Source organism: Phoenix dactylifera, chromosome 13, assembly GCF_051530095.1.
Source record: "Phoenix dactylifera cultivar Ajwa chromosome 13, Ajwa_hap1_PhDact_Kaust_v1.1, whole genome shotgun sequence".
Classification (NCBI taxonomy): domain Eukaryota; kingdom Viridiplantae; phylum Streptophyta; class Magnoliopsida; order Arecales; family Arecaceae; genus Phoenix; species Phoenix dactylifera.
The window spans coordinates 6353326-6371476 of record NC_143202.1 but is presented as its reverse complement, the minus strand read 5'-3'; the positions used below and the strand labels follow the sequence as shown (position 1 = coordinate 6371476).

The window sequence follows — 18151 nt, the reverse complement described above, 5'->3', positions numbered from 1 at the left end:
CTTATTTTCCTTTTGTAGATCCATTTGCATCCAATAGGTACAATACCTTCTGGTGGATCTACTAAGGTCCAGACTTGGTTGGAACGCATGGAGTCTAACTCTGATTTCATGGCTTCCAACCATTTCTCGGAATCGATATCAGATATCGCCTTGTTGTAGGTTTTGAGATCCTGTATGTGATCCCTATCTCCCACTAGGAACATTTTCGCGGTATCCTCTTCTAGTACACCTAAGTATCTATCGGGAGGATGGGAGATCCTACTAGATCTGCGAGGTGGTTGAGGGACATCGTGTACTGGCTCTGTATTAATGGGTTCTATAGGATCCATGACTCGTTGCTTTTCAGAGACTTTCTCTTCAAGCTCAATTTTCCTCCCACTGCCTCTATCAAGGATAAACTGGTTTTCCAAGAAGATGGCATGACGGCTCACAAACACATTGTGATCCTCTGAGACGTAAAAATTGTATCCTAATGACTCTTTAGGATATCCTATAAAACGAGCACTTATGGTCCTAGCCTCTAGTTTGTCCGCCTGTAGTCTTTTGACGTAGGCTGGACATCCCCAAATCTTGAGATGACCAAGACTTGGTTTCTTACCATGCCATATCTCATACGGTGTGGTTGGAACGGATTTAGAGGGAACTCTATTAAGTAGATATACTGCGGTAAGTAAGGCATCTCCCCAAAGAAATATCGGTAAATCAGTGAAGCTCATCATGGACCGGACCATATCCAATAGAGTCCGATTTCTCCTCTCTGACACCCCGTTGAGTTGAGGTGTACCCGAAGGAGTCTATTGTGAGACTATGCCATTGTCTTTGAGATAGTCCCGGAATTCTCCACTAAGGTATTCTCCTCCTCGATCTGATCGAAGAGCCTTAAGAGGTTTTCCAGTTTGTTTTTCTACTTCATTTCTGAACTCTTTGAACTTTTCGAAAGATTCAGATTTGTGTCTCATAAGATACATATACCCATACCGTGAATAATCATCGGTAAAGGTAATGAAGTATGAATAACGTCCCCTGGCTTGCACATCGAATGGGCCACACACATCTGAGTGTATCAGGGTAAGTATTTCAGTGGTCCTCTCCCCATGTCCTACGAAGGGCAATCTAGCCATTTTTTCTTGAAGACAGGACTCGCAAACTAGATATGACTCGGAAGTCAATGAGCCGAGAAGCCCATCTTTATCCATTTTGTTCATTCTGTCCTCTCCAATATGGCCAATCCTGAGATGCCACAAATATTTTTGGTTTATCTCATCCCTGGATCTCTTGGATCCTTTGGCATTCACTTTTTGCTCAGACACATTTACAGATACATCCATATGCAAATGATAGAGATTGTCAATCATAAAACCACGTGCGACTATTTTATTTCTGAAATAAATAGAATAGCAGTCTTTGTCAAATGTAAAAATATGACCTTCCTGTGCTAGACATGAAACAGAAATCAAATTTCTGCTAGCAGCAAGTACATAATAGCAGTCTCTAAGTAATAAACTAAAACCAGACGGTAGTCGCAGATGGTAGGTGCCCACAGCCACAGCAGCAACTTTTGCTCCGTTGCCAACCCGAAGGGTTACCGTACCTTCCACCAGCTTTCTACTTTCCTTTAGATCTTGCATGGTAGTGCACAGATGAGCACTAGTACCAGAATCTATAACCCAACTAGAAGTAGAAGAAACTGTTAGATTAGTTTCAATTATGAGCAAGTCTATACCTTCTGAAGGTGTGTCACCTTTCTTGTTCTTCAGGCTCTCGAGGTATGAAGGACAGTTCCTCTTCCAGTGGCCATCGACATTACAGTGGAAATATTTTCCTTTGTCATTGGCCTTTTTCTTTTGAACTTCCTTCTTTGGCTTCTTGTCTTTCTTCTGCTTCTTCGCAGGCTTCTTTTTCTTCCAAGTAGACTTTCTCTTGGAACCAGAAGTCAACTCAGCAGCAAGGACATTGCCCCTTGAACCTTTCAAGGCTCCCTCAGCAGTTACCAACATATTTATTAGTTCAGTCTTAGTGCATTCAATCTTATTCATGTGGTAGTTTACTATAAACTGTCCAAATGAATCAGGAAGGGATTGAAGGATCAGATCTACTTGCAATTCCTTGTGCATGTTTATACTGAGCTTCTCAAGCTCCTCAAGGTCCTTGATTATAGTTAGACCGTGATCATGGACGGACTGCCCCTCGTGCATCTTTGTTTTGAAGAGCCTCTTGGATACTTCAAAATGAGCTGTGCGACTCTGCTCACCATACAACTCTTGCAGGTGTACCAGTATATCCCTAGCAGTCTTCATATTTTCATGCTGGCATTGTAGTTCATTGAACATGGATGCCATGATATAGCACTTGACTCTGATGTCATCATCCGTCCACTTTTGATGCGTCACACGCTGATCATCAGTAGGACGTGCTGGTAGTCTAGGGATATTATTTTGAGTATGTAGCCCAGTTTCTCACAGTTCAAAACAATTTTGAGGTTTCTTAGCCAGTCCTTGTAATTGGTTCCAGTCAATCGGTTGGTCTCAAGAATACGGGTCAAAGGGTTTGAGGCTGACATTATGATCTGCAGAGAGTAAAGATTCTAGTTAGATTTTTGTACTTGATCCTTAATCTGTTCTAAGGTCTTTTAGAACAAATGTACCTCCCACTATTTTCTCGAATCCCTTACACTCCTCTGGTAAGAAAACGGAAATCCTACACGACTAGGGTTTCTAGTGGGTACTGCGGTCCCACCGATTTACATGCCACCTCACCTAACAGTTATTGGTGACACATAAACAGATGAGTGTACAACTCTTGTACAATGCTTCTCAAGCATGTTGCAGTGCTTCTTGGTCTCTAAGCCATGAAGACCTCACCTAACAGTTATTAGTCCCATTTCTTAGTTAAGTCAGACCCACCGTATAACCGTAGGAATAAAGTCGTTATTGGGCCCTCACCTAACAGTTATTGGTGCCCAACCCCACCTTTATCCTACAACATCTCATGTCTATAGAGAGGTCCAGCTCTCCGATGCAACTTGACCACTGTATCCAGCTGAGACAAATCAACATCAGAAAGACCTTAGCAGCTCTACTACAGTGGAAGACCTATTGACTTAATATTGGTTAATCAGGTCTTAGTGTTTGCAACTTGAGCTCTTCATAAGAGGCAATCGAACAATTGGCCAGGTAAGCAGGTGGGAGGCTCCCCTTACTCAGAGAATAAGGTCCTAATTAAGTAACCACCTTTCATGCTTTTCTAGACACCAATTAGATCAATTAATCTAATATGACTTGCTCATGTCGGTTCACTCTCGATTTGATTGAGGAGGTTTTAGTTTAGGTCTAATTGGGTTTGCTACATCACATATAAACCTATCTACCCGACTCTCATTCACATCACATGCAAACGGCACATTGCAGACAGTTATAATCGCAGCATTAAGTAAAACTAAACTTTAAATAGGTGATGATCATGGCTTCTAATTAGGTTATTATTACAAGCACATGCACGTCAATCGATCAACTGGTCTTCAACTCTTGAATTGGTTCCAAGCCTCCTTGATTCGATCCTTGACCAACTCTTGATCCAATCGCCATCAACCGCTTAGACCCCTGTTCATCTCATGTCTTGTCTTCAACTTGATCGTTGACGTACATCACATCACAGAAATACAACCAGATGTAAAATAAAAATAATAATAAATTACATCTTCTTTTAGGAGGCACGCAGGCCTCTCAAAACATCAAATAAGATGCATGCAAGCATCTGAAAAATTACATGACATTGCAGATCACATCGCAGGTCTTTACATTTAATACCAAAAGGGTTTGAATCCTATGATCATCACCATATGCAGCAATTATAATTTTTAGATCTGAGAATTAATTGATTATGTTATGACATAGGTTGCTGATCATGCTAATCATGATTCTAAACTTTGTAATCTCATTAACAATGCAATTAGAATCATCATCTTATCACATAAAAATCAGCATGCAAAAATTCAGCAACCTTGAAAAATCTGCATGCAGAAATTTTCAGCACACATAATCCTTCAATTTTCAGATCTAAGATGCCTTTAGATAATTAATTCTTACCTTAATCTATGAAGCCTAGGCTCTGATACCACTGTTGGAAACCAGCCCATGCCGCAGAAAATTTAAAAAAAAATTAAGATGGCAGCGGAATCGGCATGCGTGGGATCGACGTTCATCGCATGAACGTATTTCAAGAACCGTTCGTAGATAGATAAGGATTAAAACCTTTTAAAAACTTTAGGAAGATCAGATCTTCACCTTGTGCGGGTAGATGATCACCACAAACTGATGATCGTGGTTTTTGGATGAAGGTTCGCTTGAAGCCGTTCAAGTGCCCGGCCTCTACGGGTATCCACACGAAGCAGAGGACCAATCCAAGCTGTCTATCTTTCCGAGGTGCTAGCTCCCTTGCAGAGATTACTTTAATGGCTGATCACTTCCCTTTACTTCAACTCTTGAATGATAGAGGGAGGAGGAAGAAGATGAAGGGATCAAGGGAGAAGATCCAAAAGGCTAGATGCAGCCTTTCCTTTTTCTTGTGTTGAATCCCAAATGAAGGAGAAAGAAGAAGACTATCAAGGCCCTTTTCTTTCTTGCTTGCGGCTGATCCAAGAGGAGAGAAGGGTGGCCACGAATTGGAGAGGAGGAGGGCTTCTTATGATTCCCTAGGTCAGCCGCCCACCTCCCTTTTTAAAGTCATGAAGGGCTCCTACAAGTTAGGAGCCCTTGACTTATTTCCAAGAGGGGGCACCGGCCCCCTCTCTTCATGCCGCACCAATCAAGAGGAGAGGGGCTCATGCCCCTCTTACTTGGTTACAAGGAGGATTAGGTGTCCTTCTCATGGTTTAGTCTTAATCTAATTAGGATTAACCAAATCATGAATCAATCGGGTTCAATCTATGCTAGTCCTAATCCAATTAGAACTTGAATGAACCATGACTCTATTGAACTCTTCAATCCTAATCCAATTAGGAGTCATGTTGATTCATTAGATTAATAATTAATTATGACTTAAGAAATCCTAATCCAATTAGGACTTGTTTAATTCTAGTCCTAATCCAATTAGGACTCTTATTTGAATTCGAAGTCCTAATCTGATTAGGACTCTAGGAATCCTATTCTAAGTAGGAATCCAATTTTAATTCAAATCTCCTAATCTAATTAGAATTTTGGGAATCCTACTCCAAGAAGGAATCCCAGTCCTACTCCAATTAGGATTCCTAGTCCTAATCCAATTAGGACTCTAGGAATCCTACTCGAAGTAGGATTCGTGTTTTAAGTCTAATTAATCAATTCCCATTCCTTCTTCAACTTATTATCAATCGAATTGATTACTCGTGATTCATAATCACTTTCCAACCATCGGATCGGTCAATACTTCTAGTGTGACTGGTAGTGAGATATATTGTGATCTCTATCACAATATCATTGAAAACTCTTTTCAATGGGTCGGAACGATTCCAACTCTACTCATTAGGGTTTATCGATCATCAAGATAATCCCTATGAGTTCCACCATCCACCAGTGACACCTAACAGCATGTAGTGGCTACCCAGCAGAATAGAATGATGAACCTCTAGGTGCAGTTATCATGTGATACAGTCCTGCTATCGTGGATCCCTACAGGGCGGAGGTCATGGAAAACTCGTCAAACCCCATCGCCTGTCATATGTCAAGATTTATTCGACTTAAGTTCGAGAGCAGAGAACTCTTTCTCCACTGTGCAATCTGTGATCGGTTCTTTCAATTTCAAAAGTAAACCACGCAATAGCACGTATCCTGTAGGATAGTGATTACGGGTGTCGGTCCACAGGGATTGAAGAATAAGTTATTTTTCTTTTAAAAATAAATCAAGAAGAAGGATGTGCTAACTCGATTTAACTAAATTAATCTATGAGTATGAATTGAAATTTATCAAAGTAAATGGATCTAGGATTTGGAATCCACCGCGTAGCATGGCATTAGGGATTGTGTTCTTAATTTTTATCTTTTGGAGAGGCATGCAATTTGGCTACAAACCTTTTTAAAATAAAAGCATAAAGAGTTTTAGGAAGATCCATCTCAGGCATAGCAAAAAGTGTCTACCAAATTATGCTAACCTAGAGTGCAACACACCTCATCTTTCTAGGCATGGATCATCTTAGACTACTTTAGCAGACATGAATAATAAATAGCATGCTTAAAGTTTAAACATCGTAAAAGGATTTTTCATTGATAATAAGAATTTAAACAAGCTCCAAAAAATTAAAAGAGTAAGAACTACAATGCCCTGATACATTGCTAGGGCTTCATCCAGCCCTAGACTAGGTGTTTGGCCAAGCATGGCTTCCGGACGAACTCCCATCTTCAAATGAAAGCCTTCACCTCCCATTATTCCCAATATATTACAAAATATTCTCCTTCCCCCCTTTTTCTCTCTTTTTTTAATTTCTTTTTCTCTCTTTTCTATCGGCTGGTGGCTTCTTTTCTTCACCGAAATAGGGGTCTCCCCCGTTTTTTTCTTCTCAACCGAGCCCCCCTTCCTCTCTGCTGGTGGCTTCTTTTTATAGATCGCCGACGACCAGTGATGGATCCCGAGAGAGGAGGAGGGCGTGATGCTGGGAATGATCTCGCGGAGGCTTGATTGTTGCATGCGGGATCGCTGGAGAAGGGCGTGAATCCGTGGGAATGGCTGAATCTCGCATTCCTTGATGGCTAGAAACGGAAGGAGGTGGCTCCGGATGAAGGGCGCCGCGGGATCGCTGGGAGGCTAATGTGGAATGTTTGGATCTCGGGGAAGATGGGGACGGAGCTAGAGATGAATGCTGCACTGGGTTACCGGCTGCTGGGAGCCGATCATGGACAACGAAAGGCTGAGATGCCGATTTGGTGCGGTTCCTTGATGGCGAGAAACGGAATAATTGAAAGCCTGCGGGATCACTGGGAGAATGGCTGATCTGCTGCGGAGGATGGCTTGGAGGTGTCGTGGACGGCGGGATGGCTGGGCGTGATGCTTGGATCCCGCTTGCAGTCGGACGGGCGTGGGAGGTTGCTGGATTACGGCGTTCACCGCGTGCGGGCTGTTGATGGCCTCATCGCGATGAAGCTTGGAATGGGCTGGGGTTGGCACGGGCAGCGGATCGATGCGGGATCGACGGGAAGAAGGTGAACGGCCCGGATGCACTGCGGGGGAGGGGGGAAGAAGATAAATAGTGGAGTTATATATATATATATTTTTGTAACACTGTTCATATGAACAGTGTTTTCACGGGACACTGTTCATATGAACAGTGAATCCAGTGATTCTCCCCGAAATTATTTTTATTTATTTTATTATATTCATTGTTTTCTTTTTTCTTGTTTTAAATTTATAAATTTTATATGAAAGCAGGTAAGGAATTGGTTGGAAATTGACTTTGGATTTGAGGTGGGTCATGATCGTTGATTTGCTTGAACTTACTCTCGAGCCCAATATCGTTTAAATTTAATTCTTGCTAAACTGCTTCAGACCGGACTCAACAAGGCTAAGAGCAGGACCGTGACTTAATAAAAAAGGTCAATCAAACCTTTTTCCTCATACAAGAATAATTATCTAATCAGGATCAAAATCTATTTAATCATAGCCTTAGCTTGATTACAACTCCATCAGGTTACTAAACTGGGTCAACACAATCTCCTCCTTATATGTTTTCATGAAAGATTACAACCAGGAGAGAGACAAGTTTAGAGTCTGTTTTGAGAAAAGAATTATTTACTTTTTATCATATTTTAAATTCATTTCAATGTTTATTCAATTTCATGGTAAAATATGTATTTATCAGTTTAAAAACATTGATAAGTGCTATGAAAAGATAACTAAATTATAAATTATTAAGCACTTATCACACCCCCAAACCTATGTTTTGCTAGTCCTCGAGCAAAATAAAATTAGAGAAGAAAAACTCTAACTCACTTTCACAGGCATCGCGATTGCATTTACCATATGCAACAAGGCTTTAAACCCCTAGGTTATCCTAGTGGACGAGTTATAGTCTCGTGAGAGTTTTCAGTGAAGATACCCACAAACTTCAATAAATTATTTATTATTATTGTTATTTTTTTATTTATTATTTTTTTTAGATCGATTGACCTATGAAGTGAAAATCGAATTCCAAATGCATACTAGTAAAGAATTTCAAAAACTCTTTTTTTTTAATTAAAATCTAATTTAAGATACATAAATGATAAGAATTTCAAAGCACACACGGTTTTATTTACTAAGTTAGCCCAAATCCTAGGTCAAGATGCAATTCAAGTTGAAGTCATCAAGTTTCCGTTAGGAAAGTTGTAAGACTCATTTATACTGGAGTGCTCGGTGAAATCTGGACCGTTCACAAGCTAAGAGTTTGGATCTCCAAAATGTTGCTAATACCAGTAGTTTCCAAGGATTGGTCGAAAGAACCTGCTCACTGATTTAAAATCATCTTATCTGCAGGATTTCGAGAGTTGTGGATGTTTACTTTAATACCTCATGGGCTTTATCTGTAATATTCCAGTTTACTCGACTTTTTACAATGACGGCTTTCACACTATTGTCTTTTTCAGGGTCAATATAGAGTTTTTTTTTAATAATAAAGACATATAAATTGTGCACTTTTACTCTTGTGGTGATTTCTCCGTGTAACGAGCAATCAGTCAACAACTCTCACACCAGTTGGCACAAGGTGTCAGGCATCAAGACTCCCCTACGGACTTATGCTCGGAGTTCTCATCACAAGCCCACTTGACCTTTGACAATAGGTAGTCCTTTTCGATGTTCCTCACTAAATCCATTATTATTGATGATATTTTTTTTTTTTGGATTAGATAAGTATGATTCATCAGGATCCAAGGTTGCTACTATACTATCAACATAAATCGAGCCTAGACCTTAGAAGTGTCGGCCAGTGTGTAGTGAAATTATGAAGTATTAATTAGCTTACAACTCCCTAAGAGAGACTTAATGAAAAGAACTTAAATTTGTATTACTTCCGACTAGTCATTGGGCTTTTCAGATTTTATATACTTTGTGTGTTTAGCATTCTCGCATTAATGTATAGAAATGAGGTTTTTAAAAACAAAAACTTTTTTTTAATTTTTTATTATTATTATTATTTTATAAAAAATGAAAATGAACACATTTTTTTAAAAGATATTTTTTTTTTATTTTTTATTTATTTTGATAAACCTGGCATTATGAAGCAAAAACGAATGCAAGAGATGCAAACAAAACAAAAAATGATTAAAAATACTTAAAAATACCCCCAAACCTAAACCTAACATTGTCCTCAATGTTAAAGAGAATCTAAGAGAATTGCGTTGCCTCCCAACAAGCGCTAAGTTTATTGTCTTCAGCCAGACACAGTGCATCCTTAATTATTTTGATAAACAGGGTTCGTCAAATTAAGGGATTCGATCAATTGCCCATCGGTAACACAGTCCACATAAGGTTTTAACCTTTGACCATTGACTTTTAAAATATGTCCACCATTGAGGTGTTGGATCTCTACTGCACCATAAGAAAAAACCTTTTTCAGTACGAATGGTCCATCCCACCTAGAGCGAAGTTTACCCGGGAAGAGTCGCAACTTTGAATTGAATAGCCAAACCTTTTGACCAGGTTCGAAGGACTTACGGTTAATATTTTTATCATGAAAAGCCTTAGTCCTTGCTTTATAAATTTTAGCATTTTCATAAGCCTCATTGCGCAATTCTTCAAGTTCACTTAGTTGGAGTTTTCGGTGAGGACCAGCTACTGCCATATCTAAGTTAAACTTTTTGATAGCCCAGAAAGCTCTATGTTCAAGTTCTACCGGTAAGTGACAAGCTTTTCCAAAAACTAATCGGTAGGGAGACATGCCAATAGGAGTTTTGTAGGCAGTACGATAGGCCCAGAGTGCATCATTTATCCTTTGAGACCAATCTTTTCTATCGGGACGTACTGTTTTTTCTAAGATGTGTTTTAACTTCCTATTGGACACCTCGACTTGTCCACTCATTTAGGGATGATATGGGGTAGCAACTTTGTGGGTGATGTTATATTTGCAAGCCAAAGCCTCGAAAGACCGGTTGCAAAAATGAGATCCCCCATCACTGATGATGGCTCGGGGTGTGCCAAAACGACAAAAGATGTTTTCATGTAAAAATTTAATCACAACCTTGTGGTCATTAGTTTTGGTGGCGACAGCTTCTACCCATCTTGAAACATAATCAACCCCTACAAGAATATATTTGAAACCATAGGATGGTGGGAAAGGGCCCATAAAGTCAATACCCCAGACATCAAATATTTCTACAATTAAAATAGGATTGAGAGGCATCATATCTCTACGGGAGATGGTACCCATCCGTTGGCACCGTTCACAAGTTTGGCAAAAGTTATGGGCATCTTTGAAAAGAGTGGGCCAATAAAATCCACTCTGTAAAACTTTTGCTGCAGTTTTTCTATCCCCAAAATGTCCCCCACAAGCTTGTGAATGGCAGAATGAAAGAATACTTTGAAATTCGCATTCGGGGACACATCGACGGATTACTTGATCGGGACAATACTTGAATAGATCGGGATCATCCCAATAATAGAACTTTACTTGTGAAAAGAATCGGTTCTTGTCTTGAGTTGACCAATCATCAGGAATTCGTCCTATGGCAAGGTAATTTACTATGTTTGCAAACCATGGCGTTTTCATTCCTTGTACCCCAAATAATTGTTCATCTGGGAAAGCATCATGTAAGGGTGAGGTATTCTTAGAGGGCTCAAGAAGAATCCTAGATAAGTGGTCTGCTACGACATTTGCAGTTCCTTTCTTGTCACGAATTTCTAGGTCAAATTCTTATAGTAAAAGAATCCATTGAATCAGACGGGGTTTGGTGTCCTTCTTTGCAAGAAGGTGTCGAAGGGCAGCATGATCAGTGAATACGGTAACCTTGGATCCTAATAGGTAAGATCGAAACTTGTCTAGCACAAATACTACAGCTAGTAACTCTTTCTCAGTGGTGGTGTAGTTCAATTGTGCATCTGAGAGTGCTTTATTAGCGTAGTAGATGACATGAGGTACTTTATCTAGCCGTTACCCTAAAACTGCCCCAATTGCATAGTCGGATGCGTCACACATTAATTCAAATGGAAGGGTCCAATTAGGGGGCCGTATGATAGGTGCAGTGGTCAATTTCGAGCGAAGATTTTCAAATGCCTCCTCGCATGCTTTATCAAAGACAAAGGGAGTGTCCTTGGCCAGAAGATTGCACAAAGGTTTGGAAATCTTACTGAAATCCTGAATGAAGCGACGGTAGAAACCAGCATGGCCAAGGAATGATCGGATTTGTTTCACAGTTTTGGGTGGAGGGAGATTGGAAATAAGATCGACTTTGGCTTTATCTACTTCAATGCCCCTCTTGGACACGACGTGTCCTAAAACTATGCCTTCTTGAACCATGAAATGGCTCTTTTTCCAACTTAATACTAGGTTGGTCTCCTTACATCTTTTCAACACTAAGGTCAAATTATCCAGACAATCGTCAAAAGATAGGCCAAAAACTGAGAAATCATCAATGAACACTTCTAGAAAGTTTTCCACCATATCTGAAAAAATGGCCATCATGCATCGTTGAAAAGTTGCGGGTGCATTGCATAATCCAAAAGGCATCCTCCTATATGCAAATGTCCCAAATGAGCAAGTAAAAGTGGTTTTGTCTTGATCGTCCGGGTAAACAGGTACTTGATTATATTCAGAATAACCATCTAAGAAGCAGTAGAAACCTTGACCAGCCAACCATTCCAAAATTTGATCTATGAAAGGTAGAGGAAAATGGTCTTTCCTAGTCATCGAATTAAGTTTTCTATAGTCAATACACATGCGCCAACCCGTGGTTGTGCGTGTTTGTATCGATTCTCCTTCCGTATTTTCAACCACAGTGATACCTGATTTTTTTGGCACCACTTGTGTCGGACTTACCCACTTACTATCAGAAATCGGGTAGATGATTCCGGCATCTAGTAATTTCACCACTTCTTTCTTGACTACCTCCTTCATGTTAGGATTGAGTCTTCTTTGCATTTCTCGGGTGGGCTTTACATCATCTTCGAGGTGAATTCGATGCATGCATATGGAGGGGTCAACCCCTTTCAAATCGGCTACAGACCATCCTATGGCATGTTTATTCTCTTCTAGCGCCCTTAAAAGTTTAACTTCCTGTTCCGTAGATAAGTTGGCCGCGATGATTACAGGGAGAGTATCTTTTGTTCCTACAAAAGCATACTTAAGAGTTGTCGGAAGTGGCTTCAACTCGAGTTTAGGTGGAGAATCAATGGAAGGACAAAGTGGTGCGCTGGCAATGGGGGGAAGAGGTTCAGATCGGATCTTCCAAGGAAGGGAACTCATAGATCGAGTAAGATGTTAACTTCTTCTATGGCCTTGTCTATATCAAAGTTGACAATGTCAAAATGGGCCAAACATGCCTCTAAGGGGTCATTTGCTAAGATATAGGGAAGGGCTTCCTCTACAAGATCATCCATTTCATCAATTAGGCAACACTCGTCTTCCCTCACATGTTGGTCAGCGGCATGAAACACATTCAACTTAATTTTCATGTTTCCAAATGATATATCCATTGCCCCAGTTCTACAGTTGATACATGCATTGGCTGTAGCTAAAAAGGGACGACCAAGAATCACAGGGATTTGTTTTTTTATGTTGGGCACATGTTCCATATCATGGACGATAAAATCTACTGAAAAATAGAATTTGTCTACCTTGACAAGAACATCTTCAATCATCCCCCGTGGTATCTTCACAGATCGATCGCCAATTGCAAAGGACACCGAGGTAGGTTTTAATTCACCTAACCCAAATTTTTCATAGACTGAATAGGGTAGAAGATTCACACTTGCCCCTAGATCTAAAAGTGCTCGATCAATGGAGTTATCTCCTATGACACAGGAAATAGTGGGAGCGCCAGGGTCTTTGAATTTTGGAGGGGTGTTGTGTTGGAGAATGGAACTTACCTGTTCAATAAGTAGGACCTTTTTAGGCACATGTGTCCTAGATTTTCGCTTTTGGGTGCAAAGGTCTTTGAGAAATTTGGCATAGGAGGGAACTTGTTTGATGGCATCAAGGAGTGGGAGGTTGATTTTAACTTGTTTGAAGACCTCCATCATCTCTTCTAATGAAGTTCTCTTCTTGCCAAAGGGAGAGTGTGCATTAAGTGCTTCAGAAAATGGGGCCTTTGGAATGTGGGTTGTAGCAGATGGTGAACTAGTTGAAGAAGATTTTGGATTTTCATGTGATATGGTCTGTTCCTCTTCTTCACCTTTCTTATTGTTACCCTCCCCAACCTTATTATCTATTATACGGCCACTCCTCAGGGTAGTCAAAGCATTGGCTTGCTCATGATTTAGTTGAGTTCCTTGAGCCACGTATTGTCCCCTTGGATTACTCATTGGTTGACCTGGAAGCTTACCTTCCTCTTGTTTGTTTAATGCATTGGCTAGTTGACCCATTTAGGATTCTAGCTTAGCAATTGATTGCGTGTGAGAGTGCAATAGTTGTGTGTTTGCCTCCAAACCTTGAAGGGCAGTCAACACCTTCTCCTCAAAGGCTGTATTTCTTTGGGTTGGAGGAGGAGGGTGTTGAAATTGATTTGAGGGACGGTAGAGATGAAAATTCTGAGGATTTTGAAAATTTTGGGAGAAGGGTTGGGAGGTATTAGAAGCTTGCCGCCTCCAAGAAAAATTCCGCCAACCCGGGTTATATGTATTGGAAAATGGGTCATTACCCGGTCTGGGTTGTGTTTGGGCAGCATTGATGTGTTCTTGCACGAGTTCGGAGAATTGGGGTGCTGAGGGGCACTCATGAATAGGATGCGATGGGCTAGAACAGATAGCACATACTTGTGCTTGGGAAGAGCTAACGACATGTCCTCCTATCATTAGTTGGTCAATCTTATGGGACAATGCATCTACCTTGCTAGACAGGTCCATAGAATGACTTATTTCACAAATGGCCCCTTTTCTTTGAAAATTCGGGGGTGCTTGACGAGAACATGAAGCATGGTGGAGGGAGTTTTCATTAAGATTTTCAAATAGTTGCCATGCTTCATGCTCATTTCGAAGCATGAAAGTCCCCCCGCATGCAGCATCGATCATCTGACGGTTTCGTTCAGTCAATCCGTCATAGAAACATTGCACTAGCTGCCACTTAGGTATTTGATGATGAGGGCATTTACGGATTAGGTCCCGAAATCTCTTCCAAGTTTCATGAAATTTTTCTCCCTCAGTTTGGGAGAAGCTTGTAATGGCACGTCTAAACTGGTTCGTTCTTCCTATAGGAAAGTATTTTTTAAGGAATTCTTGTTGCATTTGATCCCAAGAACGAATCGAGTTGGCTTCTAAAGAATTCAGCCATTGTTTGGCTCTATCTTTAAGGAAGAAGAGGAATAATCTAAGTTTCAGAGCATCATCAGTGAAGTTCTGAATCTTGACAGTGGTGCAAATCTCAAGAAATTCATCTAGGTGTTTATATGGGTCTTCATTGGTGAGCCCATAAAAAGATGGGAGCATTTGGATCACACTAGATTTTATTTTATATTGTACAGCTGCTACTTCAGGTAATCGAATGCAAGATGGGGAAGTGTAAATGGTGGGAGTAAAGTACTCCCTCAGGAGTTTGGGTTGTTCTTCAGCCATCTCAGGAGGTGGGGATGATCCTAATGTTTTGATCTTAGCTCGAATGTTCCTAAGGGTTCATTCTATTTCAAGGTCAAAAGGTAATAGGTTTCGTACTCTAGAACGACTACCTTGCATACACTAGTACTCGATCAATCAAGCATGCAATAAAAGAGAAAAGCATATCAATCCTAGTCTTTGTCCTAAAATCACTAGACAGCTCCTAACTGGTTTGAAGAGGGCACCTAAGCCTCCAATCCGGTCTAATGAACCGAGTTGACCAGGTAAGCTCCCAGGTAAGTGGAGGGATCACGATGCGTTTGCAAAGGTTCCACTTAAAACCCACTTGCCTCGAACAGATGAACTGTCTCCCTTATAGGGACAAAGCTTGCCTAGACATCAACTAAGCCACGGAGCGAAATTGGTGCAACTTTCGGTGATCTTCGTCCTATTGAGCTCGAATGTCCCTAGGAGCCAACGTCTAATTGATTTTAATTAAAGTGACACTATGTGAGATTGAGTTCATCTAAGTTGGGCAAGAGTCCGGTGATGAAATCCGGCTCTTATCTTGTTGGGGTGATTGCCCTTACTATGTGCGGATTAATTTGTGTATGTGTATCAAGCATGCATTTACACTTTTGCTGAAATTAAAATCAAACAATCCCCACAAAATTTCAAGCTAATAATTAATTTAAATAAGAAAGGTTTAGAGGTTACCAAAGAGAATTTTCCTAGCAATTTAAATTTTTTAAAGCAAACCTCTAAAGCATTCCTTTTTGATAGCCCAGATCTCCTCTTCGATTCCTGATCAAATAAGACCAAAAGAAAAATTAAAAAAAAATTGTAGAAGAGAAAAAGGAGAAAAAAAATTACAATAATAGAAAATATTTTTTTTATTTTATTTTATATATATATATATATTTTGAAAGTTTGTTTTTAATTAATTAAATTTTTTTTAATGATAGGAAAAATAACTATGCTAGCAATCCCCGGCAACGGCGCCAAAAATTGATCGGTTCTTTTAATTTCAAAAGTAAACTATGCAATAGCACGTATCCTGTAGAATAGTGATTACGGGTGTCGGTCCACAGGAATTGAAGAATAAGTTATTTTTTTTTTAAAAATAAATCAAGAAGAAGGATGTGCTAACTCGATTTAACTAAATTAATCTATGAGTATGAATTGAAATTTATCAAAGTAAATGGATCTAGGGTTTGGAATCCACCGCGTAGCATGGCATTAGGGATTGTTTCTTAATTTTTATCTTTTGGAGAGGCATGCAATTTGGCTACAAGCCTTTTTGAAATAAAAGCATAAAGAGTTTTAGGAAGATCCATCTCAGGCATAGCAAAAAGTGTCTACCTAATTATGCTAACCTAGAGTGCAGCACACCTCATCTTCCTAGGCATGGATCATCTTAGACTACTTTAGCAGACATGAATAATAAATAGCATGCTCAAAGTTTAAACATCGTAAAAGGATTTTTCATTGATAATAAGAATTTAAACAAGCTCCAAAAAATTAAAAGAGTAAGAACTACAATGCCCTGATACATTGCTAGAGCTTCATCCAGCCCTAGACTAGGTGTTTAGCCAAGCATGGCTTCCGGACGACCTCCCATCTTCAAATGAAAGCCTTCACCTCCCATTATTCCCAATATATCACAAAATATTCTCTTTCCCCCCTTTTTCTCTCTTTTTTTATTTCTTTTTCTCTCTTTTCTCTCGGCTGGTGGCTTCTTTTCTTCACCGAAATAGGGGTCTCCCCTATTTTTTTCTTCTCAACCGAGCCCCCTTCCTCTCTGCTGGTGGCTTCTTTTTATAGATCACCGACGACCAGCGATGGATCCCGAGAGAGGAGGAGGGCGTGATGCTGGGAATGATCTCGCGGAGGCTTGATTGTTGCATGCGGGATCGCTGGAGAAGGGCGTGAATCCGTGGGAATGGCTGAATCTCGCGTTCCTTGATGGCTAGAAACGGAAGGAGGTGGCTCCGGATGAAGGGCGCCACGGGATCGCTGGGAGGCTAATGCGGAATGTTTGGATCTCGGAGAAGACGGAGACGGAGCTAGAGATGAATGCCGCGCTGGGTTACCGGCTGCTGGGAGCCGATCATGGACAACGGAAGGCTGAGATGCTGATCTGGTGCGGTTCCTTGATGGCGAGAAATGGAATAATTGAAAGCCTGCGGGATCATTGGGAGAATGGCTGATCTGCTGCGGAGGATGGCTTGGAGGTGTCGTGGACGGCGGGATGGCTGGGCGTGATGCTTGGATCCCGCTTGCAGTTGGACGGGCGTGGGAGGTTGCTGGATTACCAGCATTCACCGCGTGCGGGCTGTTGATGGCCTCATCGCGATGAAGCTTGGAACGGGCTGGGGTTGGCACGGGCGGCAGATCGACGCGGGATCGACGGGAAGAAGGTGAATGGCCCGGATGCACTGCGGGGGAGGGGGGAAGAAGATAAACAGTGGAGTTATATATATATATATATATATATATATATATTTGTAACACTGTTCATATGAACATTGTTTTCACGTGACACTGTTCATATGAACAGTGAATCCAGTGATTCTCCCCGAAATTATTTTTATTTATTTTATTATATTCATTATTTTCTTTTTTTCTTGTTTTAAATTTATAAATTTTACATGAAGGCAGGTAAGAAATTGGTTGGAAATTGACTTTGGGTTTGAGGTGGGTCATGATCGTTGATTTGCTTGAACTTACTCTCGAGCCCAATGTCGTTTAAATTTAATTCTTGCTAAACTGCTTCAGACCGGACTCAACAAAGTTAAGAGCAGGATCGTGACTTAATAAAAAAGGTCAATCAAACCTTTTTCCTCATACAAGAATAATTATCTAATCAGGATCAAAACCTATTTAATCATAGCCTTAGCTTGATTACAACTCCATCAGGTTACTAAACCGGGTCAACACAATCTCCTCCTTATATGTTTTCATGAAAGATTACAACCAGGAGAGAGACAAGTTTAGAGTCTGTTTTGAGAAAAGAATTATTTACCTCTTATCATATTTTAAATTCATTTCAATGTTTATTCAATTTCATGGTAAAATATGTATTTATCAGTTTAAAAACATTGATAAGTGCTATGGAAAGATAACTAAATTATAAATTATTAAGCACTTATCAATCTGCCCCGGCCGAGGTCTTACGAACTCAGTCTTATAAATCACATGGGATCTCTCCTTATCTATCAAGGTCGATAGATTCCTTATAGGTGCGTACCCTACTCCGACAGTGAACCTACTGCAGCCAATCTATACTGCATGGACCTATATGGCTAGAGACCATGCATGTGTGCAGTCAAACTACAATAACCTCACTGTGAGTAGCCGAAGCACCGCAGGTCAAAGGACCAGTCACACTACTGCAACATCAAGCAAGTCACTGACGAGTGGATAGACATTCAAGTGACTTCTTGTATTGGTCACGCTCAGTACCCTT

At 40.5% G+C, this 18151-nt stretch overlaps 1 non-coding gene across 1 annotated transcript; it reads left to right on the top strand.

Annotated features, from left to right (window-relative positions):
• The first annotated feature begins 14221 nt into the window (after window positions 1-14221).
• Window positions 14222-14327, top strand: LOC120107700 (small nucleolar RNA R71). The gene has a single exon (XR_005509377.2). It is a non-coding gene; the product is annotated as a small nucleolar RNA R71 (small nucleolar RNA).
• Window positions 14328-18151: the final 3824 nt, after the last annotated feature.